The 27,418-nt window shown below is 47.9% G+C and overlaps 4 non-coding genes across 4 annotated transcripts; 2 read left to right on the plus strand and 2 right to left on the minus strand.

Moving 5' to 3' along the window:
- Positions 1 to 1,124: 1,124 nt before the first annotated feature.
- TRNAS-AGA (transfer RNA serine (anticodon AGA)) lies at positions 1,125 to 1,206 on the minus strand. Its single transcript has one exon. It is a non-coding gene; the product is annotated as a tRNA-Ser (tRNA).
- A 19,422-nt stretch (positions 1,207 to 20,628) lies between these two features.
- On the plus strand, positions 20,629 to 20,710 carry TRNAS-AGA (transfer RNA serine (anticodon AGA)). The gene has a single exon. It is a non-coding gene; the product is annotated as a tRNA-Ser (tRNA).
- A 519-nt stretch (positions 20,711 to 21,229) lies between these two features.
- On the minus strand, positions 21,230 to 21,314 carry TRNAY-GUA (transfer RNA tyrosine (anticodon GUA)). The gene is given in 2 exon segments: positions 21,230 to 21,265; positions 21,278 to 21,314. It is a non-coding gene; the product is annotated as a tRNA-Tyr (tRNA).
- A 437-nt stretch (positions 21,315 to 21,751) lies between these two features.
- Positions 21,752 to 21,823, plus strand: TRNAG-UCC (transfer RNA glycine (anticodon UCC)). Its single transcript has one exon. It is a non-coding gene; the product is annotated as a tRNA-Gly (tRNA).
- Positions 21,824 to 27,418: the final 5,595 nt, after the last annotated feature.

A 27,418-nucleotide genomic window follows, 5' to 3' on the forward strand; every position in this document is an offset into this window, starting at 1 on the left:
TCGGAGCAGTTACTCTTCTGTTGTAGATTTCTGTACAGTAGGACCTCGTAGTTATCCATTGATGGTCTCCTCATACTGTAATACAGTTTAAACAGGGGGATTACTTGATCAGGACTAAAAAATGAAAAGAATAACTCAATTATAACTGTTCCTCCATTTGAAGAAAAGGTGGAGGATGCAGGTATCGATCCCATTTCCTCTCACGTGCTTAGGATCTTGCTTTTCACTGCAACTTTTACCTCTCGTGTCACCCAATGGCAGGCTATACTTTCTGTTTTGATGTGTTCTTTAGGTGTGATGGCCACGACTGGTCGTCATATCGAAGGCCTTAAACTGTCTACAGGAGTTAGGTAAGTATCACGCTCTTGGTCTCGCACCGCTCCTCCTCTTTGTTTCCTTAGATGCCACAACCAATAGCGACCATAACACCAAAACAGTTAGAGGGGGTGGCTCCCACTGTCAACCCATCAACACCCCCATTGAATGTTATTGCAGGTCACCAACAGATGGTGTCGGCCTCCTAACTATCCAAATATGACACCAATCACTAATGTGAATCATGAACATGGATCAGCCATTGTGGGACCGGCATCTTCATACACAGACAACACCGGGCATCCTAGAACTGGACAGCATGGCAAAGAAAATAACTAAGACCCTGCCATAAAGTCTCCAGACCCGTCTCCTGATGGCGGACGTTACATCAGTACATTACAGTAATCACCGATGAGGGAGGTTTCTACAGTCAGAGATCGTCCGGATCCATGGAAGCTCCGGATTCTCCTTATGAGGATCTAGTTGGTAATAAGTCTTTATGTAATGTACCCAAGATAAATCCTCTCCATAAAGAAGAAAATGATCCTGTTAGTGGCCCTAAAGGCCCGTGCCTTGCAAATTTCTGTCTCTTTAGATGATTTACAGGATATCCACCTATAGGTGGCACTAGCGAGGTGGATTACTTCTATAATCGTATAGAAAATGATTTTTACTACTGATCCGTCAGTCATATAGAAATGACAGGAGTAGTCCGTCCACCTACGACAGCCTCGTATATACAACGGCCTCCCATTTTAGATTAAATTTGTATTTTTAAAAAAAAAACAAAAAAAAAACAAGATCTTCCACGTAGTCGGCAGGATTTGAACCTGCGCGGGGAGACCCCAATGGATTTCTAGTCCATCGCCTTAACCACTCGGCCACAACTACAGATGCATACACCAGATGTGGAGTCACCGGCTCACTATCTACACACACAGCGTTCTCTATTCTGAGGAGAAGACATTAGTGTCACCACCCAACTCCACAATGTGCTCCGAGGAGGAGACATCGATCCTACACGTGAGGTCCTACCGGCTGCCCATGACTGAGTAGTAGGATCACACTACTATGAATGAATACAGCAGGTAGGACAAAGTGTATATAATGTTAGAAAATCATTATATTACCACCAATTTTAATGAAAAAGGTTGTTAGTGCTTTACTAACAACGCTATGGGGGCAGTGTAGATAGTAGCTAGGACGTGACCAGTTTCCTTTAAGGTGTTAAGGGAATCTGTCTCCACTTTGGAGTTATCAGACCTCTATTATGGCCATACAGGGAATAGAAAAGTAAATCTATACTTACCTGTATGGCCCATAGCAGAGGTCTGATTGCAGAGAAAAGGGCTTTATTCAATTCTGTCTTGTACAGGCTTAGTGTCCGGGGAACGCCAAGAAATCCCAGCCTATGTGCTTATTATTCCCCTAAATCCCCGCCTATGTGCTTATTATTCCCCTAAATCCCCACCTATGTGCTTATTATTCCCCCAAATCCCCACCTATGTGCTTATTATTCCCTTAAATCCCCGCCTATGTGCTTATTATTCCCTTAAATCCCCGCCTATGTGCTTATTATTCCCCTAAATCCCCACCTATGTGCTTATTATTCCCCCAAATCCCCACCTATGTGCTTATTATTCCCTTAAATCCCCGCCTATGTGCTTATTATTCCCCCAAATCCCCACCTATGTGCTTATTATTCCCCCAAATCCCCACCTATGTGCTTATTATTTCCTTAAATCCCCGCCTATGTGCTTATTATTCCCCTAAATCCCCGCCTATGTGCTTATTATTCCCCTAAATCCCCACCTATGTGCTTATTATTCCCCCAAATCCCCACCTATGTGCTTATTATTCCCTTAAATCCCCACCTATGTGCTTATTATTCCCCTAAATCCCTGCCTATGTGCTTATTATTCCCCTAAATCCCTGCCTATGCGCTTATTATCCCCCCAAATCCCCGCCTATGTGCTTATTATTCCCCTAAATCCCCGCCTATGTGCTTGTTATTCCCCCAAATCCCCACCTATGCGCTTATTATCCCCCCAAATCCCCGCCTATGTGCTTATTATTCCCCTAAATCCCCACCTATGCGCTTATTATCCCCCCAAATCCCCGCTTATGTGCTTATTATTCCCCTAAATCCCAGCCTATGTGCTTATTATTCCCCCTAATACCCACCTATATGCTTATTAATCCCCCAAATCCCCACCTATGTGCTTAGTTATTATATTCCCCCCCTCCCCTGCAGGTCACAGGTTCCTGTGACGTGCACTGTGCTCCCTGACTTCCCGGGCATATGCAAAGCGCCGCTCACATAGAGCTCACATACAGCGCGCTTTGCATAATTCCGGCCCTGTCTCTCTGTGTACTGCTCTGCAGGGTTCTATTGCGCAGGCGCTGGAAAGTGACAGCGACTCCCCGGGACCTGCGCAATAGAAACCTGCAGCACAGTGCACAGAGAGACGGGGCCGGGATGAAGCAAAGCGCACTCTATGTGAGTGGCGCTTTGCGCATGCCCGGGAGGTCAGGGAGCACATTGCACGTCACAGGGCCTGTCACAGATAATGATATGATAATTAAGCATATAGGCGGGGATTTGGGGGAATAATAAGCACATAGGCGGGGATTTGGGGGAATAATAAGCACATAGGCGGGGATTTCTTGGCGTCCCCCGGACGCCAAGCCTGTACAAAACAGAATTGAATAAAGTGCTTTTATCTGCAATCAGATCTCTGCTATGGGCCATACAGGTATGTATAGATTTACTTTTCTATATGGCCATAGTAGAAGTCTGATAACTCCAAAGTGGTGAAAGATTCCCTTTAAGTAAATGAATACATCACCAGAACCACAGTCAGAACATTAATACATTACCAGAACCAAGTTTTGAGTATTTGAAGAGGATTTGGAGAGTTTTGTCTAAAAAAAAATCAGTGTTAAACTGGGTTTTTGGAGCAGAAACTTGCCAAATCCTCTGCAATTTAAAATCTCTAAGTTTGAAATATTTTTAAGTTTTAACACTGCCATGAAGCACATTATGGATTGCTACATGAATGCAGCACCAAAACCACAGTCATTACATGAATGAAGTGCCAAAACTACAGGCAGTACTTAAATGCAGCACCAGAAGCACCGACAGTACTATAATGTTGTACCAGAACCACTAGCAGTTCATAAATGCAGCTCCAGTACCACCATCACTACATGAATGCAGCACCAGAACCACCATCAGTAAATGAATACGCAGCACCAGAGCCACCATCAGTACATGAATTTAGCACCAGAACCACCAGCAGTACATGAATGCAGTGCCAGAACCACTGTCAGAATATGGATGCAGCACCAGAATAGCAGGCAGTAAATAAATGCAGCACCAGAATCACCGGCAGTACATAACTGCAGTGCCAGAACTACCCTCAGTATATTAGTGCAGCGCCAGAACCACCATCAGTATATGTATAAAGTATCAGGCTTAATACAGAAATTAATTGTAATGTCAGGTCAGCTCCATATATAATTGTATCACATGAACCTACTATTCTCATTATGTCCTCAACAATGTTAATGAGATACTGGGAGTTATTGTTACTAGCAATCATCAGACTGCAGACCATGAAAGAATCACAGTATTGATGAGACGTAATCAGTATCACAAAAACAAATATTTGCATCCAGGTGCCTTATAGGTGACATCTTCCCTGATTGGACTTGCTCCCATCACTTTCGTCTCCATGTAGCACAGATGTCATGATGAGACTCCACACCCAGAGCTCATCTCTGCAGACTTGCCTCTTCTCCATCTTCAGCAGCACATCCCGACATGGTGCCCTTAAAAATAAAAGTATCATTATACTGCCATATAAATAAAGATGTCTCCTATGCTGTGCCCCTGAATAAATAATTGCCCCTCACAGTGCTTCCTGCACAAAACATCCCCACAACAATGCCTCCATAATAGTCCCCCACACTGCCGCTCTCCATAATGTCCCCAACACACTGCCGCTCTCAATAATGTCCTCAGCATACTGCCCCTTTATATAATGTCCCTCACACTGCCCCTCTCCTTAAAGTCCCCCCACACTGCCCCTCTCCATAATGTCCCCAACACACTGCCGCTCTCAATAATGTCCTCAGCATACTGCTCCTTTATATAATGTCCCTCACACTGCCCCTCTCCATAACGTCCCCCCACACTGCCCCTCACCATAATGCCCCCCCCCTCAATAACACTCTATATAATGTACCCCCATATTGCTCCTCTCCATAGTATCCCCCTTTACAGTCTTTACATAATGTCTCCCTTTCACACTGACCATCACCATCATTTATACCACCAGGTATAAATGAAGAGCTGGCAACATTGAGAACCATAGACATTATGGAAAGGAGTTTGCTCCTCAATGAGCAGGTGCTCGCGGGGATAGATGTGGGGGAGGATGGTAGCACGGAGCTGCAGGACAGTGAGGCAGCTAGCTGGGTGACAGAAGTCAGAGTGTCAGGGAGGCTCGTCCTGTGATGGCACCCCAACAAGTTTACTAAGTTGGCAGATGATGGGTGTCAGTACAATGGTAGCATTATTGCTGCAAGATGTGTCCTCGAAAATCCGGCAGCGTGTCTACTCCAGTATAGAATAGAACACATAAAGAAGTATATAAGTGCTGGGGACCATCGTATATTAGCATTTATGTTTATTAATGGCTTAGCATTAGTGTTGAGCCACCCCCGTAGTGTTCGAGTTCGGTTCGGTTCGTCGAACACCCGTGTGTTCGCCGAACTGTTCGTCGAACTGTTCGTCGAACACCTTCGAACACCGTTAAAACCAATGGCAGGCAAACAAAAACACATAGAAACACATAGAAAACACCTTCAAAGGTGTCCAAAAGCTGACAAACTGCTCAGAAGACACAACTAACACATGGAAAAGTGACAAGTACATATAGTCATGCGAAAAGAAAAGAGGTGGAGGAGTAAAAGGAGGGGGAGACACAGATATAGGCATGTCATGCCCTTCTAAAATCCAAAAAGTGAGAAGCCGAGACGGCCAGTCCGCTCCTGCCCGTGCCACCTCCGTGTCGCCGGGTTTGTGCCAGAGCCGCGGTGAACCCGGACGGCCAGCCCCCCTCTCCCAATACTGGTGCCTGTCCGCTGGTGGGTCGAGAGAGCCCCCCTGTGGTGGAGGCAGCTCTAAGCTTTTTAATTTAAATTGTCCCTCTAATTTGAATGAATACACTTTAAATCCATTTACAAGGATCTATTGGAGGGCAAGTCTCATGCCAGCAGCCGCGTAATTCCAGCTCCAGTAGCGTCCACTAAAGCTGCTGCAGTTAAAAAGCTTTTATAAGGATCGAGCTCGGCTGTCCACCGCAAGGCATCCTAGTGCCAGTCCCAGCCCCTATGCCTTGGGGTGCCTCCTGATGCTCTTCACTAAGTATCCCGTGGTCCCGAAGCATTTCCTTTGAAAAAATTAAGTGTCCAAACTACAGGTGGTGTAGCTTGCTTAACAGCCGGGATAATCCGCTGACTAGCAGACACTGCTACTAGGCACAAAGTATTTCCTGGGCTAGATGCAGTTAAAAATTGTAAGTAGATACTCTCGTTGGATGCTGAGAAAGCATTCCATAGAGTCTCCTGGCACGCCATATATGACTCTCTTAAAAAGCTTGGGGTAGGGGTCTAGGGGACCCTTTTATAGCCAAAATCACGGCCCTGTATCACAATACGTCACCTAGGCTGAAGATAAATGGAACTGTAGCACCGAGGGCTCGGTTGCTACAGACGTATTGCACCTCACCCAGAGGTGTGATATCTCACTCTCAGATAAGGATGGAGTGTGGATCAGGACCCGACACCTGCATGCATTACACCACATTGCCGTGGGGCAGGGCGACCAATATGCCCCTGAGATGGGCACGACAGTCCCTGTCCCTGGCTGGAGTGGGGGGAGGGAACACTGAGGAAGGGGAACCCTGCAGTGCAGGAGCAGGGAGGAAGCAGTTCCTGGGTGCATTGAGAAGGGAGTATAAAAGGTGGGCACCATCTTAGTTCAGTGCAGAGAAGTCTGAGCAGAAGTGGCAGGGAGCAGGGGCTCTGCATGAGCTCTGCTCCGGAGGCGGGCCTAGTAACAGAGGCCCAGGCCTGCAAGAGGGAGAAGGAAGGAAGAGGAGCGGAGAAGGCTCCAGGAACGAGGAATGAAGGGATCCCAGGGGTGCGGACGGGCGAGTCGCCACCGCACGCCCGAATCCACCTGCGTGGAGGGGTCAGGCCAAAGGGGGAGACCGGTCCACGAACTAGTGGAGGCAGGAAATGACCCTCAGCTAGAAACCGGAGGCTCTGACATTTTATGTGGCGCAGCCCCTTGCTCCACCCGCTAGGAAGGCACCACATAGGGTCAGGGAAACTGGCGCCAAGTTTACCAAGAGGAGGCCCGAGGCAGCCGGACAGAAGTGTTGGTAAGAAAGGCCAGACAAAGGACACACAAAGGGGGTCCTGTGAAGCGCTCCAAAGTTATCTGGGAGTTGTCTGAGCCCCTCACCTGGTGAGCACAGTACGACGTGGGCAGCCGTTACCTGCAGACGTGGTCTGGATAATAAGAACTGTGAGTAAAGGCCCTGAACTGCATCACTGACTCCGTGTCGTTACTGCTGCTGCCCTGCACCATCACCCCCATCCTCCGCATACACTGCCCTGAGGCTATACTCCTCCCGTGGGGAGTTATGCTACGCTCTGCTGCACCCACAACACCAGCCTTAGCGGTCTGCCCTGTAGCGGCGGTTCACTCTGACCGCAATCCACGGGTGGCGTAGTCGGACATTTAAACATCAAAACCACATAAATAGTTCCGCCACTGGTTTGACCGCCCTGAGCCACGGAACCGGATCGCCGCCACGAAGACTACAACCACCAGCATCCACCAAAAAGGGTCCGGCTCCGGGTGTCCCAAGGCCCAGGGGGTGCGTCAGAACATTTTCATCACCTTTCACAATCACCAATGGGACAAGGCAGGGATGTCCTCTGTCCCCTCTCTTATACATCCTAGTGACGGAGCACCTGCTCTCATCAATTCGCCATAACCCCAATATTAGGTGGATTGAGGTGGGAGGCACCGAGTACAAGTGCTCTCTATTTGCTGATGATGTCCTAGTATATATCACTCAATCACATATATCCATCCCTGCTGTTATGGCTGAAATAGATCACTTTGTTACATGGTCAAATTTTAAAATCAATGCAGCGAAGTCTGAGGCCCTCGATGTCTCCCTCCCTAAATCCATATAGGATTCCATCCAGTCCAACTTTCCCTTTGCCTGGCCCTCACAGGGTATCAAATACTTAGGAATTCCTATTCATAGAGACCTCTCCCATCTATGTTATCTTAATTTTGGGCCCTTTATTGAACAATTCCATACAGACCACGGTTGGCAAGTTAGAACTGTAAGATTCACTACGTGAACCACTGGTGTTTTGTGGAAAAGCACATGTACACCGCGTTCCAAATTATTATGCAAAAAGTGTTTAGGAGTGATAAGGGAAGAATTTGTTTGTTTGTCAGTTAAACTCATTGATGGTGATGTGTGTCAGGGCTCTTTATATCACTGTAAGCAATTGCAGACACCTGTGCTAATTAGTTTGGCAGGTGTGTTCAATGAAAGGCAAGACTACTTAAGAAGGCTCTCTCACATTATTAAGCAGCCTACATTTTCTGCCAAAATGGGAAAGAAAAGGGATGTGTCGGCTGCTGAGAAGCAACAAATTGTGGAGTGTTTAGGTCAAGGCATGACTACAATCAACATTGTGCGATGATCAGGATGAAGTGTCTTGGCAATCAAGAAGTATGTAGCTGATTCACAGTACACACGTGTGCGTGCTGATAAGGGCAAATTGAGGACTCTTTCCTACAGGCAATTACGTCAGGTTGAAAGAGCAGCGGCAAAAAAGCCTTGTCATAGCAGCAGACAAGTTTTTGAAGCTGCTTGTGCCTCCAACGTCCCCCGAACAACAAGATGCAGGGTCCTTCAGAGGTTTGCAGCTGTGCATACGCCATCCTGTCGACCTCCTCTATCCACTTCACACAAGCAGAAACGGCTCCAGTGGGCCAAGTATTACATGAAGACTGATTTCAAAACTGTTTTGTTCACGGATGAGTGCCGTGCAGCGCTCGATGGTCCAGATGAATGGAGTGGAGGATGGCTGGTTGATGGACACCCCACGCAAACACGGCTACAGCGCCAACAAGGAGGAGGTGGAGTAATGTTTTGGGCTGGAATCATGGGGAGAGAGATTGTCGGCCCCTTTAGGATCCCTGAAGGCGCTAAAGATGAACTCCATAATGTATGTGGATTTTCTCAAACAGCACTTCCTGCCATGGTTCAAGAATAAGAACCGTGTATTTCACAGCAAGATCATTTTTCTGCATGATAATGCACCATCTCATGCTGCACATAAAACATCTGCATCTCTGGCTGATACGGGCATAAAAGGGGACAAACTTATGGTGTGACCCCCATGCTCCCCTGACCTCTACCCCATTCAGAACCTTTGGAGCATCATTAAAAGGAGTGTCTATGATGGCGGGAGGCAGTTCACATCTAAGCAACAGCTCTGGGAGGGTATTCTGTCCTCATGCAAAACAATTGAAGCAGAAACCATCCAAAACCTGACAAATTCAATGGACGAGAGAGTTCAGAAGCTCCTTTCGAACAAGGGGTCCTATGTGAAAATGTAACATCACCTAGAATAAAGTTTTGAGTTGAAAACTGTTTGATTTCAGTTTCTAACAACCTGCTAATGCTTATAATTTCAAAAATGACCATTTTTTTGGTCTTTATTAAAATGAAAAGGTTGATCGAAAAGTTTGGGGGATCTAAGAGTGTGGCAACCCAGTAGTCATGATTACTTCGAATTCTGACAATATGAGGGTCATGCTGCAGGTAGTGCAGCAAGAAGGCACTTATGTGTCTTGCGCATCTCGGAGCCCCAAAATTATTTTCCGGGCTAGATGCAGCTAAAAATTATTTTTAATTTTAAATCTGGTGAAGCTTATTATAGATGGCCTAATAGGATCAGTGCTGCACACTGCTACAAAGCCCAAATTATTTTCCAGTCAAGATACAGATAAACATGATTAGTAATTTGAAAGCTTAAAACGGTTGGTAGGGTGATTTTAACCAATCATCAAGCTTTTACTCTCCCCAGGATGACACAGGGGTAGAAAAGTCGTTTCGGATCCATGATTTGTTCATCTTTATGAACGTGAGTCTGTCTACATTATCAGTGGAGAGCCGCGTGCGCTTATCTGTCAGCACACCACCAGCAGCGCTGAACACACGTTCAGACAGAACGCTGGCTGCGGGGCATGACAAAATCTCCAAGGCGTAAGTGGCTAGCTCCGGCCATTTATCCAGATTGGAAGCCCAAAAAGAGCAAGGGTCCAGTGACACAGTCGTGGCTTCAATGTTTACTTGGAGATACTCCTGTACCATCGTCTCTAGGCGTTGACTATGTGTCAGACTTCTTGTCTCCTGTGGCCTTGCAAAGGATGGGCTAAAAAAGTGGTGAAATGATTCCGCAAAATTGATGTTACCAGCAGATACTGTGGTTCTGTTACGGTTTGAGTGCTGAACACTTGACGGTCCCACGGTTGGCAAGTTGGAACTGTGAGATTCACTACGTGCACCACTGGTATTTTGTGGAAAAGCACATGTAAGATTCTGCAACAGTCTCTGCTGATACTCCTGCATGCGTGCATCCCTTTCTATGGCAGGAATAATTTCTGCAAATTTACTTTTGTACCGGGGATCTAACAGTGTGGCAACCCAGTAGTCAGGATTATTTCTAATTCTCACAATTCGAGGGTCATGTTGCAGGTAGTGCAGCAAGAAGGCACTCATGTGTGTTGCGCATCCAGGAGCACCAAGTCCCTGTTGTGTTGGTGGCGAGGTAACAATCATGCTTCCTTCCTCTGTCCTCTCCCCCCAACCTCGCACAACAGAAATGTGATCAAGGTCTCCCTCATCTGATGAGTCTTCCATCAGTTCGTCCTCCACTTCTTCCTGGGCTCCTGCACCTTCCTCACTAGTTTGGCTGCTACCATGCGCCCTGGTAAAATCATCTCCCCCACCCTCACATGCCTGCCGCCCTGGTGCTGCCGACCGTCTGGACCTTGCAGATGTTAGCCCTTCCGCATACAACTCCTCCTCCTCTACTTCCTCCACCTCCTCTTGTGCCACCACCTGACTCCGAATTCTGTTTAACATGTGCTCCAGCATGTAAATCACCGGAATAGTCATGCTGATAATGGCATCGTCAGCACTAAACATCTTCGTCGCCATTTCAAAACTGTGCAGAAGGGTGCATAGGTCCCTGATCTGAGACCACTCCTCCAGCGTGATTTGCCCCACCTCTGAATCTCGTTGGCCCAGGCTATACGTCAGAACGTATTGCACCAGGGCTTGTCGGTGCTGCCACATTCGCTGCAACATGTGCAGAGTTGAATTCCACCGGGTAGGCACATCGCATTTTAGCCGGTGAAGTGGCAGGCCCAACGACTTCTGTAGAGATGTAAGTCGCTGAGCTGCGGGATGCGAACGGCGGAAGTGAGCACACAGCGACCGTGCCCTCTGCAGAAGGCCATCTAGTCTGGGATAGTGGGCTAAAAATTGCTGGACAACCAGGTTCAACACGTGAGCCATACAAGGCACGTGTGTGACATTGCCCCGGCGAAGGGCCGCACCCAGGTTTGCAGCATTGTCGCACACGGCCTTCCCTGGTTTCAGGTCCAGTGGAGACAACCATTCATGAAATTGGTTCTCCAGAGCTGACCACAACTCCTCAGCTGTGTGACTCACATTTCCCAGACATTTCAATGTAAAAACCGCCTGATGACGTTGAGCCCTACTGCCAGCATAGTAAGGAGGTGTGCAGGATCCCTTCTGCGCAGTTAGAAAGCTTGTGGCATGACCAGACAGGCTTTGGGTGCAGGTGGAAGACCGAGAGGAGGTTGAGGAGGCAGAAGCAGTGGAGGAAAAATGACATAAAGAGGATTGACGCACAACTCGTGGGGACGGCAAGACTTGGACAGCAGCCCCTTGTCCTGCTGTCACCATAGTTACCCAGTGCCCAGTCAGCGACATGTAACGCCCCTGTCCATGCCTACTCGTCCAAGTGTCTGTGGTGAAATGCACCCTGTCACACACAGAGTTTCTCAAAGAAGCGGTGATGTTGTGTGCGACATGCTGGTGGAGCGCAGGCACACCTTTCTTTGAGAAGTAGTGCCGACTGGGCATCTGGTACTGGGGCACTGCGACGGACATAAGGTCTCGAAAATCCTCTGTGTCCACCAGGCGGAAAGGCAGCATTTCTGTAGCCAAGAGCTTGCAGATGGTGAAATTCAACCTCTTAGCTTTCTCATGGCTAGGAGGAAATGGTCTTTTACTTGTCCACATCTGAGGGACCGAGGGCTGGCTATTGTGCTTAGACGGGGTTGATAAGGGTGTCCCCGGCAAACTGCCGGTCTGTGAGGAAGATGCAGGCGGACATGTTAGGTTGCCTTGATCCAAAGGTGGTGCTATCGATGTCGGACAGCGCTCAAGACCAGCTGGTGTTACCACCTCCAAAGAAAATGATGACCTGCCAATCACGCTGGCTGTTGCGGGTAAAGATGTGGCAGGTCTGCGCCCCAAAACAGGTGTGACTGCTGTCCCCCCAGTCACAGAGGATGAAGAGGCCGCGGATGCACAAGATATGGCAGACGGTGGTTGGCCCGGCCGGCTAGACCGCATTGTAGCACACTGAGCTTCCCACTGCAACTTATGCTTCATGTCCATGTGCCGGTTCATGCATGAAGTACTCAAACTATGTATTTTTTGGCCTCTACTTAGCTTTTGCTGACAAATGTTACAGATAACACGAGTTGGGTCATCTTTATCGATCTGAAAAAATGCCCAGGCTATGCAAGGCTTAGCACCCATGCGACCTGAAGAGCCACCACGACTTGTGGTGAGAGGCAGAGTTGTGTTTGAGGATGCAGTTGTTGACGTGCTTCCAGTACTACGTCTCTGTCCAGGAAGGCGCAACCTGACCTCGTCGTCACTAGCATCTTCCTCCACCTCCTCTGCTGACCTCATCTCTTGGCTGACTGTGGGTTGACAGTAAGTGGGATCTCCGACCTCATCATCATCACCCTGTGCGTTATCACACCCGTCGTCCTCAGAGCCAACCTGTTCCTGCCCTGACAAAAAACTAAAGTTGTCGCTCCAATCAGGTATTTGAGTCTTATCATCGTCTTCCTCATTGTCTCCACCAACAGGAGTTACAGTTTGGGAATGAGGGTCTACATTATGGTCAGAACCTTCTGCGTCTGGTCCTGGATCCGACTCATAAAGATTCTGGGCATCAGTGCAGATCATTTCCTCGTCTGGATTCACAGAAGCGCTGGAGTCGACCTCTGATTCCCAGGCTATAGTATGAGTAAACAGCTCTGCAGACTCAACCATCTGTTCTACCTCATACTCAGACGGGCAGCTGGAGATTTGGGAGCTGTGAGGAAGCAAGTGCGATTTGGGTGACACCTTTGAGGACTGGAGTATTAGTGATGTTGAAGTTGATGTGGAGGAGAGCCCACTTAAAGGAGCACTTGATATCCGTTGAAGCACCTGCTGTTTTTGTGCCTCATCTGGAATTTGTAGCGATTGGCGTAGCCGTAAGAAAGGGATCTTATCACATTGTCCGCTAAAAGAAGTAGACATTTTAGTTTGGCTGGAAGATGGTCTTTCTTCTGCACCTACCCCACGGACACAACCTTTTTTCCCCTTCCCAACATGCCTATTCCCCTTTCCACCAGCAGCAGGCCTTTTTCCACTCATTTTGGTGGTTAACTAATTCACAACTCTTGAGTTGTTTGCACAAAAAAACAATGGATGGTAACCGAGCAGAGCTGAGTGGCCAAACTGTGGTATTAGGCCAAAACTATTGGCTGGGTTAGATGCAGAAAAAAATTATTTTTAATTTGCAACCTGATGGAGGTCAGTATAGATGGACTAATAGACCAAGTCCCACACACCGCTAGAAGCCCAAATATTTTTTCAGAGCTAGATGCAGAAAATTTTTTTATTCAATTTGCAACCTGATGGAGGTCAGTATAGATGGACTAATAGACCAAGTCCCACACACTGCTAGAAGCCCAAATATTTTTTCAGAGCTAGATGCAGAAAAAAATTATTTTTAATTTGCAACCTGATGGAGGTCAGTATAGATGGACTAATAGACCAAGTCCCACACACCGCTAGAAGCCCAAATATTTTTTCAGAGCTAGATGCAGAAAAAAATTATATTCAATTTGCAACCTGCTGGACGTCAGTATAGAAGGACTAATAGAACAAGTCCCACACACTGCTAGAAGCCCAAATATTTTTTCAGAGCTAAATGAAGAAAAAAATTATTTTTAATTTGCAACCTGATGGAGGTCAGTATAGATGGACTAATAGACCAAGTCCCACACACTGCTAGAAGCCCAAATATTTTTTCAGAGCTAGATGCAGAAAAAAATTATTTTTAATTTGCAACCTGATTGAGGTCAGTATAGATGGACTAATAGACCAAGTCCCACACACCGCTAGAAGCCCAAATATTTTTTCAGAGCTAGATGCAGAAAATTTTTTTATTCAATTTGCAACCTGATGGAGGTCAGTATAGATGGACTAATAGACCAAGTCCCACACCCTGCTAGAAGCCCAAATATTTTTTCAGAGCTAGATGCAGAAAAAAATTATTTTTAATTTGCAACCTGATGGAGGTCAGTATAGATGGACTAATAGACCAAGTCCCACACACTGCTAGAAGCCCAAATATTTTTTCAGAGCTAGATGCAGAAAAAAATTATTTTTAATTTGCAACCTGATGGAGGTCAGTATAGATGGACTAATAGAACAAGTCCCACACGCTGCTAGAAGCCCAAATATTTTTTCAGAGATAAATGAAGAAAAAAATTATTTTTAATTTGCAACCTGATGGAGGTCAGTATAGATGGACTAATAGACCAAGTCCCACACACTGCTAGAAGCCCAAATATTTTTTCAGAGCTAGATGCAGAAAAAAATTATTTTTAATTTGCAACCTGATGGAGGTCAGTATAGATGGACTAATAGAACAAGTCCCACACGCTGCTAGAAGCCCAAATATTTTTTCAGAGATAAATGAAGAAAAAAATTATTTTTAATTTGCAACCTGATGGAGGTCAGTATAGAAGGACTAATAGAACAAGTCCCACACGCTGCTAGAAGCCCAAATATTTTTTCAGAGCTAGATGCAGAAAAAAATTATTTTTAATTTGCAACCTGATGGAGGTCAGTATAGATGGACTAATAGACCAAGTCCCACACACCGCTAGAAGCCCAAATATTTTTTCAGAGCTAGATGCAGAAAAAAATTATATTCAATTTGCAACCTGCTGGAGGTCAGTATAGAAGGACTAATAGAACAAGTCCCACACACTGCTAGAAGCCCAAATATTTTTTCAGAGCTAAATGAAGAAAAAAATTATTTTTAATTTGCAACCTGATGGAGGTCAGTATAGATGGACTAATAGACCAAGTCCCACACACTGCTAGAAGCCCAAATATTTTTTCAGAGCTAGATGCAGAAAAAAATTATATTCAGTTTGCAACCTGATGGAGGTCAGTATAGATGGACTAATAGAATGATGCTATGCCCAAAAGATTTTACTTCACTAGGTGCAGTAAAAAAATTGGTATTCTATACACAGGTGGTATATCTTGCAACACAGATAGGCTACTCCACTGACTAACACACTCTGCAATAGGCCAAAAAGGATTAGCTTTGCTAGATTCAGCCAAATGCTGTGAAAAAAACTTGCACAACACTGGCACAGACCTGCCTGGCAAAAACTGAAAGGAACTGATGTAACCTAGTCCTGAAAAGGACTCCAATTACAATTAGTCTTTACTCCCACAATCTATCTATTTAAGAGCACAGACCTGCCTGATAAAAGTCGTAGGAAATGCTGTAACCTAGTCCTTAAAAGGACTGCAATCACAACTATTCCCTACTCCCAAGCTATCTGTATATTTGTGCGAAAATTGGCTTGAAATTAACAAGGTATAGCGCACACAGCAACAGCGGTGCCGTCTAACACGCAGCTGCAGCAGTGAGAAAATGGTGGCGACGGGGAAAATGGCTTGGTCTTATAGGGCAAGGACATGTGACATACACTGCCAATCACACATGCCCTTGCTTGTGTGAAAAAAAGCACTTCGCTCCGTGTGTGCGCTGCTGATAGGCTGACAGATTGCACCTCCCCACTGCAAATGCGGGAAAGAGAAAAAAAAATGGAGATCTTCATTGTTCCTGCAGAGATCCATCCCCTGCCCCTCCCCCCGCCCCGCTGTACACTCAAACTGCGTATTAACATTAATTTTCATCATTACTGAGAAAAAATCCAGTTATGATTTTGGTGCACGAACAGTTATCGAACATAACCTCGAACAGCCGAATTTTTCTCAAATTGTTCGTGTTCGCCGACCGGCTCGAACACCGCCAAAACAGCTCGAATTTGAGATTGGCGAACAGTTCGAGTAGAACAACGCTCATCTCTACTTAGCATGCAAGAGGTAGCGAGATTGATTCCTTCAAAGCTTCTTTCGCTGATTTATTTTTTTAATCAAATAGTTATATTCTTTCTACTCCTAATCCCATAGTTACCCCAGCTACTCCTTATTACAGTACAAGACAACTATCACTGGAGAACTACAAGGTCTCAGTGTTCAGAGGTCTACAACAGCCGAGTAACGGCCCCGAGTGGTGACTGCTCCGACATTGTGCGTCTGTAAGGAGGAAGACCGGGGTGTAAGTACTTTCAGAACAAGGGATCCGGAACTGCCGGGCCTGTGCCTCTGGTTGCAGGGGGAAGACAGACTGCGAGCACAGGAGTCAGGTGACGGGAAAGCTGGGGGCGTGTCCAGGGGGAGAGCTGAGGAGTCAGGTGACTGGGGAGCTGGGGGCGTGTCTAGGAAGAGGGAGTAAAAGGAGTTTTGCACAGGAAAGCAGGGAGTTGACAGTTGGGGTCAAGCACGACTAGAGGGAGAAAAGACGCAGGGTCCGTGGAGCCGAGCAAGTGAGGTGCAGTGTTATGGACTAGGGGCTCAGCGGGTCAAACCGGAGACCGCCCGCTACCACCAGAAGACAAAGCAATGTTTAGACAGGGAAGCCAGAAGAAAACAACACTGGCATCAGCCGGCAATAGCTTTGTGGGGAACAAGAGTCTGCTAAGTGTAAAACTGCCTATTACAACCATGTCGACTCTGCTACATCTAGCCAAACTGGGGATAGCTGGTTAAAGACTGCTAACTGCTACTCCCCTTGTTGTCCCCATAATTGCCCTGTTACACCCTGCATGGAGATTGACCCTGTTACAATAAATTCCCCTTGTTTATTAACCCTGTACTGGCTGCTCTGTGTTTCTGTGTGACTGCATCTAAAGTACCTGTGTTACACTTGGCGTAGTCGGCAGGATCATATCCAAATGTCCTGTGCCCACCGGACTAGTGGAGAGGACCCCTGAGGCCTGTGAAACGGCACCTGCATGGCGCATTGCAATGGCGACCACGCTGTGGTCCAAGATGGCGCCAAACACTGACAAGAAGATGGCGGTCAGTGGCGCGAAATCCTGGGGAGGCAGAGAAAGCGCGCAAAGAAGTGACCCGCCCTCCGATAGCAAGTGTGTGCTGAGGGGACAACCTGAGAGAAGGAGGCAGTCCCCAGAATTTTATCTGCAGGCCGGCAGATGGAGGGAAAAGAGGAAGAAGGCCCGCCCCAAGCAGCACGATGGGGGTAGGAGGATCCTCGTGTGGAGAAGTGCAGGTGGCCTGTCGCCATTTGAAAGTTGGAGAGTGAATCTGAGTGGAAGACCGATGTTGCCGAGCCCTCCTGATACTTCCAGTGAGGCCCGTTGAGAGCTGAAGAGAATTTTTCTTTGCTGAAAAAGGGTGTTACCCCACAAGCTGAGGGCGTTGAAGCCGGTCAAACTGGACCGAAGTGAAGCCGCGATGGCAGTTGTTGTTTTCTCCCTGATACCAGTTGGAGCCTCGACATCGGAGGCCTATTTTGGACTTGGACTTTGATGACCTCAGCAATTGCCTCTGGGGTCCGGATCGGTGCTGCCTTGCAGGAGCAAGCACACGTGTGTGTAACCCCTTTAAATGCTTTAGTATCGTTGGAGAAGGAATCGTGTCCCTGTTGCCACAGGGAATGTAATGGACTGTGCCCGGATGCAGTTGGGCATGCAAAGGACACTTTGCAGCAATTTTTGCATTTCTTAAAGGGACATTTTTGTCCCTTAAAGGGGAAGTGATTTTTCGCAGGGTCTTTCTTCTGTTTTGTTGCCTCGTCAAGTGAGGCTGGATTTTGCATGTTTTGGACTTCTATGCTTCATAGCAGTGGACTTGTTGCGATTCCGCCGGAGCAGAGTGTATGTGTGTGGGCTACCCCTTTAAGATGTGCACGTTGGGACTGTGTTTATGCTGTGTTTCTTTACATGGTCCCTGCATGTCCGAGGACGGCCATGTTTAAGAAGGGGGGGAGTGTAAGGGGGATGGACGCCACCACCCTTTTAAGAAGGACTTTTCCCTGTTATTATTCCCACGTGCAGCAGTAGTTGTCCCCGTGTGAGTGTAATGTCTAATGTAATGTTGATGCTTTTATGTGTTCTCCCTGTATTGTACAGTGCAGTAGTTGCCTAGTTACAGCAGCATGGCAGAGCTGGCCGGGGGAGGAGCGCAGCAGGGAGGAGCAGAGGCAGTGAGCTTGGAGACAGGAGACAGGAAGTCAAGGAGCAGTGTCCAGGCGGCCATGCCCAGGACAAGGTGTCAAAGAAGAGCTCCAGAGAAAGGGAGCTTGTATGAAGATGGGGGTGTCCCCGCAAAGAAGGAGTCGAGGCAGTGGGGGCCGTAAGCCCACGAGAGAGGACCTGCTCGTGACAGGTCGGGACAGAGGACAGGTCGAAGCAGTGGGGCCGTGAGCCCATGAGTAAGGACCAGTGATGGTGTAGCACCCTGAGGACTCGGCTGCTACAGGGGTATAGCACCTCAAACCAGAGGTGTGGTATTCCACTCCCGGGTAAGGATGGAGTGTGGGACTGAGCTCAGTAGGCTGCATGCACTACATACATCCCATTTCCGGGGGACAGAACTACGGTACTCCCACCAAGTAGATGTGCAGGTACGACAGCGTCTGTCCCTGGCTGGAGTGGGAGGGGGGGTGGAACATCCCAGTAGTGTAGGGGCAGATAGGGGAGGGGCTCTGGGCATAGAGATAGGAGCCCATTGGGTGCTGGTCACCTGGGCTCACACATAGAGGGAGTATATATGGTGGGCACCATCTAGAGATAGGGTCAGTCTGTCAGGAGAGTGCTGAGGAGGAGTTCAGCCAGGAGGGCTGACAGGGAGCTGTGGCTCCGGCTGGGCCCAGCTCCAGGGCCAGGCCTGAAGCAGAGAGGAAGAGGAAGAAAGGCCCAGAGGCATAAGACCAAGAGGGAACCCTGAGATCCCACGAGTGAGCTAAAAAGGGTGAAGGGTTGGCAGAAGAGGGCACCGGATCCCAAGCTGGCGGAGGCAAAAGTAACCCTTAACCAGGAACCGGAGGTCGTGGGCAAGCTTTGCCACGACCCTCACCACATCCACCAGGAAGGTACACCAAGAGTAGGGTCAGGAAAGCCAGAGAAGGTTTTACCATAGAAGGCCCAAGGGAACCGGACAAAGGTGGATCCCTGGTGGGGACGGCCAGGAGAAAGAGAGAGAGAGGGAAGCTCAGGACCACGCTCCGGAACTGCCTGGGGGTTGGCCGAGTCCAGCACCTGGTGGATGCAGCACGGCTCGGGTGGTCACTCAAGGCCAGAGTGACTGAAGGAACACCTGTGAGTAAAAACCCTGAAACTGCATCTCACGTCTCTGACTCTCCTTTCTGCACTATCACTACCCCCATCATCCGCACCAGCTGCCCTGAGGCCATACCCCTCCCGTTGGGGGTTATACCACCATCCCTGCACCCATACTACCGGCCTCAGCGGACTGTTCTGCAGCGGCGGCCTTGTGACCGCAAATCAACGGGTGGCGTAGTCGACACAGAAACAACATCTACCAAGACTGCCACACACTTAGTTTGACACCCTGGGCACGGACCGGGTTACCGCCACGAGACTACTACCCCCATCTGATCCGGCTCCGGGTAAGCCCCCGTGCGCGCGATGCCGCACGACACAGCAGGCCCAGGGGCGCGTCAATGGTGTAAATGCACTCAGAGAAGAGGCCAGTACACGAGACATCAAGGGTCCATGTGAGTAGCAGAGATTCCGGCAGCTAGAGACCTGAGCCAGGGCCGAGGACAGAGACTAGGCACTAAGCAGAGTCCGGCAGCCATAGACCCAGGCCAGGGTTAGAAGGTGCGCGGATCCGAGGACAGAGACTCGGCACTAAGAAGAGTCCGTCAGCCATAGACCCAGGCCAGGGTTAGAAGATGCGCAGATCCGAGGACAGAGACTAGGCACTAAGCAGAGTCCAGCAGCCATAGACCCAGGCCAGGGTTAGAAGGTGCGCGGGAGAGAGAGAGAGACTGCCGACAGCCCTCAGCAGGAGCTGAGGACCGAACAGAGGCTGTGGAAAAGGGATGTACATTTATATATCTATATCTGAGTAGCACAGCGAGAGAGGACAGGGACTGTGGAAAAGGGATAGGAGCCTTATCCGAGTAGCACAGCTTCCCTCGGACAAGCGACAACCAGCACAGAGGGTGTGCTGAAGGTGAGAGTCGGCCTGCTGTGATAAACTGAGTCGGAAGGTAGAAAAACGGCTTATTGTCCCTGCATAAGACCTGGGCCTAAGAATATCTGCTGCACCTGCCTGTACACTGCAATCTGTCAGTAAAGTTGGTTTTATTTAAAAGCACTGACTCTATCTATTTATTCATGTGCGAGGTGCCGAGGTGCTCGCTGAAGGTTGCTCAGTAGACTCGCCCACGGCTACCACCCCGTGCCACCTCGTTCAACGTCCATTACACATATATCACAAAAGAAAGCAACAAACATAAAGAAACAATGGCCGATCCCCAGGAGGACACTAGTCCCAGATGTCACCAGATGAAAGTATCACATGGCTGCCGGTAGGAACTCACGTGTAGGATCGATGTCTCCTCCTCGGAGCACATTGTGGAGTTGGGTGGTGACACTAATGTCTTCTCCTCAGAATAGAGAACGCTGTGTGTGTAGATAGTGAGCCGGTGACTCCACATCTGGTGTATGCAGCTGTAGTCGTGGCCGAGTGGTTAAGGCGATGGACTAGAAATCCATTGGGGTCTCCCCGCGCAGGTTCAAATCCTGTCGACTACATGGAAGATCTTGTTTTTGAAAAAAGAAAATACTAATTTAATCTAAAAATGGGAGGCCGTTGTATACAGGAGGCTGTCGTAGGTGGACGGACTACTCCTGTCATTTCTGTATGACTGAGGGATCAGTTGTAGAAATCATTTTCTGTGTGAATATACGATTATAGAAGTAATCCACCTCGCTAGTGCCACCTATAGGAAATAGACTTAAAAAAGGCTCAAAGTAAGTAATGACTGAGGTACAGCCGAAAAACACAATCATGAATCGAGGCCAAAGAGCTAAAAACATCATCTTCCGAAAAAGGCAAAAATGAGGAGGAAGAGAGGGAGGAAACTTATGTCCGGATAATGCGCTGTAAGTGAAGAACCGTAATGACCGTAATAGAAGCCCTACTTCAGGAGAGCGGATGGCGAGGAGGGATTGTTAAGGAAAATTAATATTGTGGCTAATGTGATCCCATCAGTAATGTGGCTGCTTAATTCTGGAGATAATTATACCCTACTAACAATAAGTAATAAAATGTCCTTTGAACCAGAATTGAACCAGTGACCTAAGGATGTCTGTGCCCCACTACAGTCCTCCGCTCTACCAGCTGAGCTATCGAAGGCTTGTGTATTGCAGCTCTCCTGCCATCATCACCTCACTGCGTCTCCAGGTGTATGGGTCACATAATACTGGACATTTCTATAATATATTATACATGTACATTAATTACTGGTCAATAAGATTCTGACTGTAACAATAATAAGGTAACAACCAAAAAAAGAAAAAGACATCTTCGGGCCGTCTGTGTGAAAACCAGGAATCCTAACCGCTAGACCATATGGGAGAGACACCTTAATGAATCATTGGCGTTTGAATGATGGAAAGGTTCTAAGCAGCAAGTCCAGAAGTGATAGGGGAGAAAGAAAAGATTGTAGAATCTCCATCAAAAAAAGTACCTGAGCTGTATGTGAGCTGTATGGGAAATATCCTGTGAGCTTTCATCTACTTCCCCCAGGCAGAGTGATGGAAGCCAGAAAAAAACACCATACATCAGTCCAAGCGTTGGTGGTATAGTGGTGAGCATAGCTGCCTTCCAAGCAGTTGACCCAGGTTCGATTCCCGGCCAACGCAGAACATTTTTCTTTAGCATTAACTATAATAAATTGTCCAAAAATAGAGCTCGAAAGAAAACCCTGAGTCTCTTCTGTCAACCAAATGTCAACTTTACTTCCACATCATTTTCTAATCCGCTTTTTATTTTGTAATGATGTTAGAAGGTTTAAAATTTGTTATTATTTCAATGAAATGTACAAAATTTACAAAACCTGTTTTTTTTTGTGACAACTTGAGTCTTGAAATAATTTTGAGGGTTCTGTATGGCATTTTGTGCCCAAACAAGATCCCGTTTACAAAGGTTTGAAAGGAGTATACCTCTTGACAAAGGCTCGTTTGCCGAAACGTGCGTCGGGGCTGGCGCACAGGTGGCAGTGACTGAAGGGTGGCTCTGTTATTAACAGGTTTATTATATCTCAAAGATGTGCATGATGTATAAGTAAGTATTAATTATGTACTGTAAGGCAGCGCTAGTCTTCATCCTGGGGGATACTCGCTGCGCCGGGTCTATTAATGCACACCAGCCACGTTTTCCGGTATTTCACCATCCAGCAGTTTATTACACTTCATAAACTGCTGATCACACAGTCCATCTTAGTGGCTCACTGGCATAAACATACAATGTCCAGGATCCTCAAGTGGCAGACAGGCCCACTTGGCTCCAGTCACAGCCTTCAGCAAGGTAATAGCATAAATGTCCACAATAAGCAGTGTTTTTACCTTTGCTGGGTTACAGCTGCTTCAGTCCGCCACCCCTGTGGCTCTAAACCTTACCAAACGTGGTCTCCAGCCCTTATCCCATCCAAGGCCACTGGCATCTCTCACACACACAGATCCAGGCTCTGCCTTCCAGGACGCTTATCTTCCAAGCCTCTGGCACTCCAAGGCTTACTGGCATCGCTTACACACACACAAGGATCCAGGCTTCACCTTCCAGGAGTCCACCAGGCTTCACCAGGCCTTACCAGGCCTCTCACTCTCACGGTGTCCCACACAGGAACAGGCCTCATGCCTTTCACACCTGTCTCAAATCTACCAGGGTTTATATAACCATCCAGTGCACACACACAGGACCATTACAGTAATGCCACTGCATTACATATCCCCCCCTTTGTTCAAACTTGTGGGGTTGAACACATAATATACACAAACAGTTTATAACCCACAGAGATCATGTACTTGACAATTGCGCTGCTCAGCCCCTGGAACATTAGTCAACGACATCAGCACATTCCTCAGGGACCTACTATCTGCCATTGTCACTGATTTCGTCAAGTCACATTTCCGGGTCGTAAATAGTGTTGAGCCACCCCCGTAGTGTTCGAGTTCGGTTCGGTTCGTCGAACACCCGTGTGTTCGCCGAACTGTTCGTCGAACTGTTCGTCGAACACCTTCGAACACCGTTAAAACCAATGGCAGGCAAACAAAAACACATAGAAACACATAGAAAACACATTCAAAGGTGTCCAAAAGCTGACAAACTGCTCAGAAGACACAACTAACACATGGAAAAGTGACAAGTACATACAGTCATGTGAAAAGAAAAGAGGTGGAGGAGTAAAAGGAGGGGGAGACAAAGATATAGGCATGTCATGCCCTTCTAAAATCCAAAAAGTGAGAAGCCGACACGTTCAGTCCGCTCCTGCCCGTGCCACCTCCGTGTCGCCGGGTTTGTGCCAGAGCCGCGGTGAACCCTGACGGCCAGCCCCCCTCTCCCAATACTGGTGCCTGTCCGCTGGTGGGTCGAGCGAGCCCCCCTGTGGTGGAGGCAGCTCTAAGCTTTTTAATTTAAATTGTCTCTCTAATTTGAATGAATACACTTTAAATCCATTTACAAGGATCTATTGGAGGGCAAGTCTCATGCCAGCAGCCGCATAATTCCAGCTCCAGTAGCGTCCACTAAAGCTGCTGCAGTTAAAAAGCTTTTATAAGGATCGAGCTCGGCTGTCCACCGCAAGGCATCCTACTGCCAGTCCCAGCCCCTATGCCTTGGGGTGCCTCCTGATGCTCTTCACTGAGTATCCCGTGGTCCCGAAGCATTTCCTTTGAAAAAATTAAGTGTCCAAACTACAGGTGGTGTAGCTTGCTTAACAGCCGGGATAATCCGCTGACTAGCAGACACTGCTACTAGGCACAAAGTATTTCCTGGGCTAGATGCAGTTAAAAATTTGTAATTAGATACTCTCGTTGGATGCTGAGAAAGCATTCCATAGAGTCTCCTGGCACGCCATATATGATTCTCTTAAAAAGCTTGGGGTAGTGGTCTAGGGGACCCTTTTATAGCCAAAATCACGGCCCTGTATCACAATACGTCACCTAGGCTGAAGATAAATGGAACTGTAGCATCCTGAGGGCTCGGTTGCTACAGAGGTATTGCACCTCACCCAGAGGTGTGATATCTCACTCTCAGGTAAGGATGGAGTGTGGATCAGGACCCGACACCTGCATGCATTACACCACATTGCCGTGGGGCAGGGCGACCAATATGCCTCTGAGATGGGCACGACAGTCCCTGTCCCTGGCTGGAGTGGGGGGAGGGAACACTGAGGAAGGGGAACCCTGTAGTGCAGGAGCAGGGAGGAAGCAGTTCCTGGGTGCATTGAGAAGGGAGTATAAAAGGTGGGCACCATCTTAGTTCAGTGCAGAGAAGTCTGAGCAGAAGTGGCAGGGAGCAGGGGCTCTGCATGAGCTCTGCTCCGGAGGCGGGCCTAGTAACAGAGGCCCAGGCCTGGAAGAGGGAGAAGGAAGGAAGAGGAGCGGAGAAGGCTCCAGGAACGAGGAATGAAGGGATCCCAGGGGTGCGGACGGGCGAGTCACCACCGCACGCCCGAATCCACCTGCGTGGAGGGGTCAGGCCAAAGGGGGAGACCGGTCCCCGAAACTAGTGGAGGCAGGAAACGACCCTCAGCTAGAAACCGGAGGCTGTGACATTTTATGTGGCGCAGCCCCTCGCTACACCCGCTAGGAAGGCACCACATAGGGTCAGGGAAACTGGCGCCAAATTTACCAAGAGGAGGCCCGAGGCAGCCGGACAGAAGGGTTGGTAAGAAAGGCCAGACAAAGGACACACAAAGGGGGTCCTGTGAAGTGCTCCAAAGTTATCTGGGAGTTGTCTGAGCCCCTCACCTGGTGAGCACAGTACGACGTGGGCAGCCGTTACCTGCAGACGTGGTCTGGATAATAAGAACTGTGAGTAAAGGCCCTGAACTGCATCACTGACTCCGTGTCGTTACTGCTGCTGCCCTGCACCATCACCCCCATCCTCCGCATACACTGCCCTGAGGCTATACTCCTCCCGTGGGGAGTTATGCTACGCTCTGCTGCACCCACAACACCAGCCTCAGCGGTCTGCCCTGCAGCGGCGGTTCACTCTGACCGCAATCCACGGGTGGCGTAGTCGGACATTTAAACATCAAAACCACATAAATAGTTCCGCCACTGGTTTGACCACCCTGAGCCACGGAACCGGGTCGCCGCCACGAAGACTACAACCACCAGCATCCACCAAAAAGGGTCCGGCTCCGGGTGTCCCAAGGCCCAGGGGGTGCATCAGAACATTTTCATCACCTTTCACAATCACCAATGGGACAAGGCAGGGATGTCCTCTGTCCCCTCTCTTATACATCCTAGTGACGGAGCACCTGCTCTCATCAATTCGCCATAACCCCAATATTAGGTGGATTGAGGTGGGAGGCACCGAGTACAAGTGCTCTCTTTTTGCTGATGATGTCCTAGTATATATCACTCAATCACATATATCCATCCATGCTGTTATGGCTGAAATAGATCACTTTGTTACATGGTCAAATTTTAAAATCAATGCAGCGAAGTCTGAGGCCCTCGATGTCTCCCTCCCCAAATCCATATAGGATTCCCTCCAGTCCAACTTTCCCTTTGCCTGGCCCTCACAGGGTATCAAATACTTAGGAATTCCTATTCATAGAGACCTCTCCCATCTATGTTATCTTAATTTTGGGCCCTTTATTGAACAACTCCATACAGACCACGGTTGGCAAGTTAGAACTGTAAGATTCACTACGTGAACCACTGGTGTTTTGTGGAAAAGCACATGTACACTGTGTTCCAAATTATTATGCAAAAAGTGTTTAGGAGTGATAAGGGAAGAATTTGTTTGTTTGTCAGTTAAACTCATTGATGGTGATGTGTGTCAGGGCTCTTTATATCACTGTAAGCAATTGCAGACACCTGTGCTAATTAGTTTGGCAGGTGTGTCCAATGAAAGGCAAGACTACTTAAGAAGGCTGTCTCACATTATTAAGCAGCCTACATTTTCTGCCAAAATGGGAAAGAAAAAGGATGTGTCGGCTGCTGAGAAGCAACAAATTGTGGAGTCAATTGTGGAATCAACATTGTGCGATGATCAGGATGAAGTGTCTTGGCAATCAAGAAGTATGTAGCTGATTCACAGTACACACGTGTGCGTGCTGATAAGGGCAAATTGAGGACTCTTTCCTACAGGCAATTACGTCAGGTTAAAAGAGCAGCGGTAAAAAAGCCTTGTCATAGCAGCAGACAAGTTTTTGAAGCTGCTGGTGCCTCCAACGTCCCCCGAACAACAAGATGCAGGGTCCTTCAGAGGTTTGCAGCTGTGCATACGCCATCCTGTCGACCTCCTCTATCCACTTCACACAAGCAGAAACGGCTCCAGTGGGCTAAACATTACATGAAAACTGATTTCAAAACTGTTTTGTTCACGGATGAGTGCCGTGCAGCGCTCGATGGTCCAGATGGATGGAGTGGAGGATGGCTGGTTGATGGACACCCCACGCAAACACGGCTACAGCGCCAACAAGGAGGAGGTGGAGTAATGTTTTGGGCTGGAATCATGGGGAGAGAGATTGTCGGCCCGTTTAGGATCCCTGATGGCGCTAAAGATGAACTCCATAATGTATGTGGATTTTCTCAAACAGCACTTCCTGCCATGGTTCAAGAAGAAGAACCGTGTATTTCACAGCAAGATCATTTTTTTGCATGATAATGCACCATCTCATGCTGCACATAAAACATCTGCATCTCTGGCTGATATGGGCATAAAAGGGGACAAACTTATGGTGTGACTCCCATGCTCCCCTGACCTCTACCCCATTCAGAACCTCTGGAGCATCATCAAAAGGAGTGTCTATGATGGCGGGAGGCAGTTCACATCTAAGCAACAGCTCTGGGAGGGTATTCTGTCCTCATGCAAAACAATTGAAGCAGAAACCATCCAAAACCTGACAAATTCAATGGACGAGAGAGTTCAGAAGCTCCTTTCGAACAAGGGGTCCTATGTGAAAATGTAACATCACCTAGAATAAAGTTTTGAGTTGAAAACTGTTTGATTTCAGTTTCTAATAACCTGCTAATGCTTATAATTTCAAAAATGACCATTTTTTTGGTCTTTATTAAAATGAAAAGGTTGATCGAAAAGTTTGGCGGATCTCAGAGTGTGGCAACCCAGTAGTCATGATTACTTCGAATTCTGACAATATGAGTGTCATGTTGCTGGTAGTGCAGCAAGAAGGCACTTATGTGTCTTGCGCATCTCGGAGCCCCAAAATTATTTTCCGGGCTAGATGCAGCTAAAAATTATTATTAATTTTAAATCTGGTG

Source organism: Phyllobates terribilis, unplaced genomic scaffold (genome assembly GCF_046119375.1).
Source record: "Phyllobates terribilis strain yellow unplaced genomic scaffold, ASM4611937v1 Scaffold_3__8_contigs__length_932513732, whole genome shotgun sequence".
Classification (NCBI taxonomy): Eukaryota; Metazoa; Chordata; class Amphibia; order Anura; family Dendrobatidae; genus Phyllobates; species Phyllobates terribilis.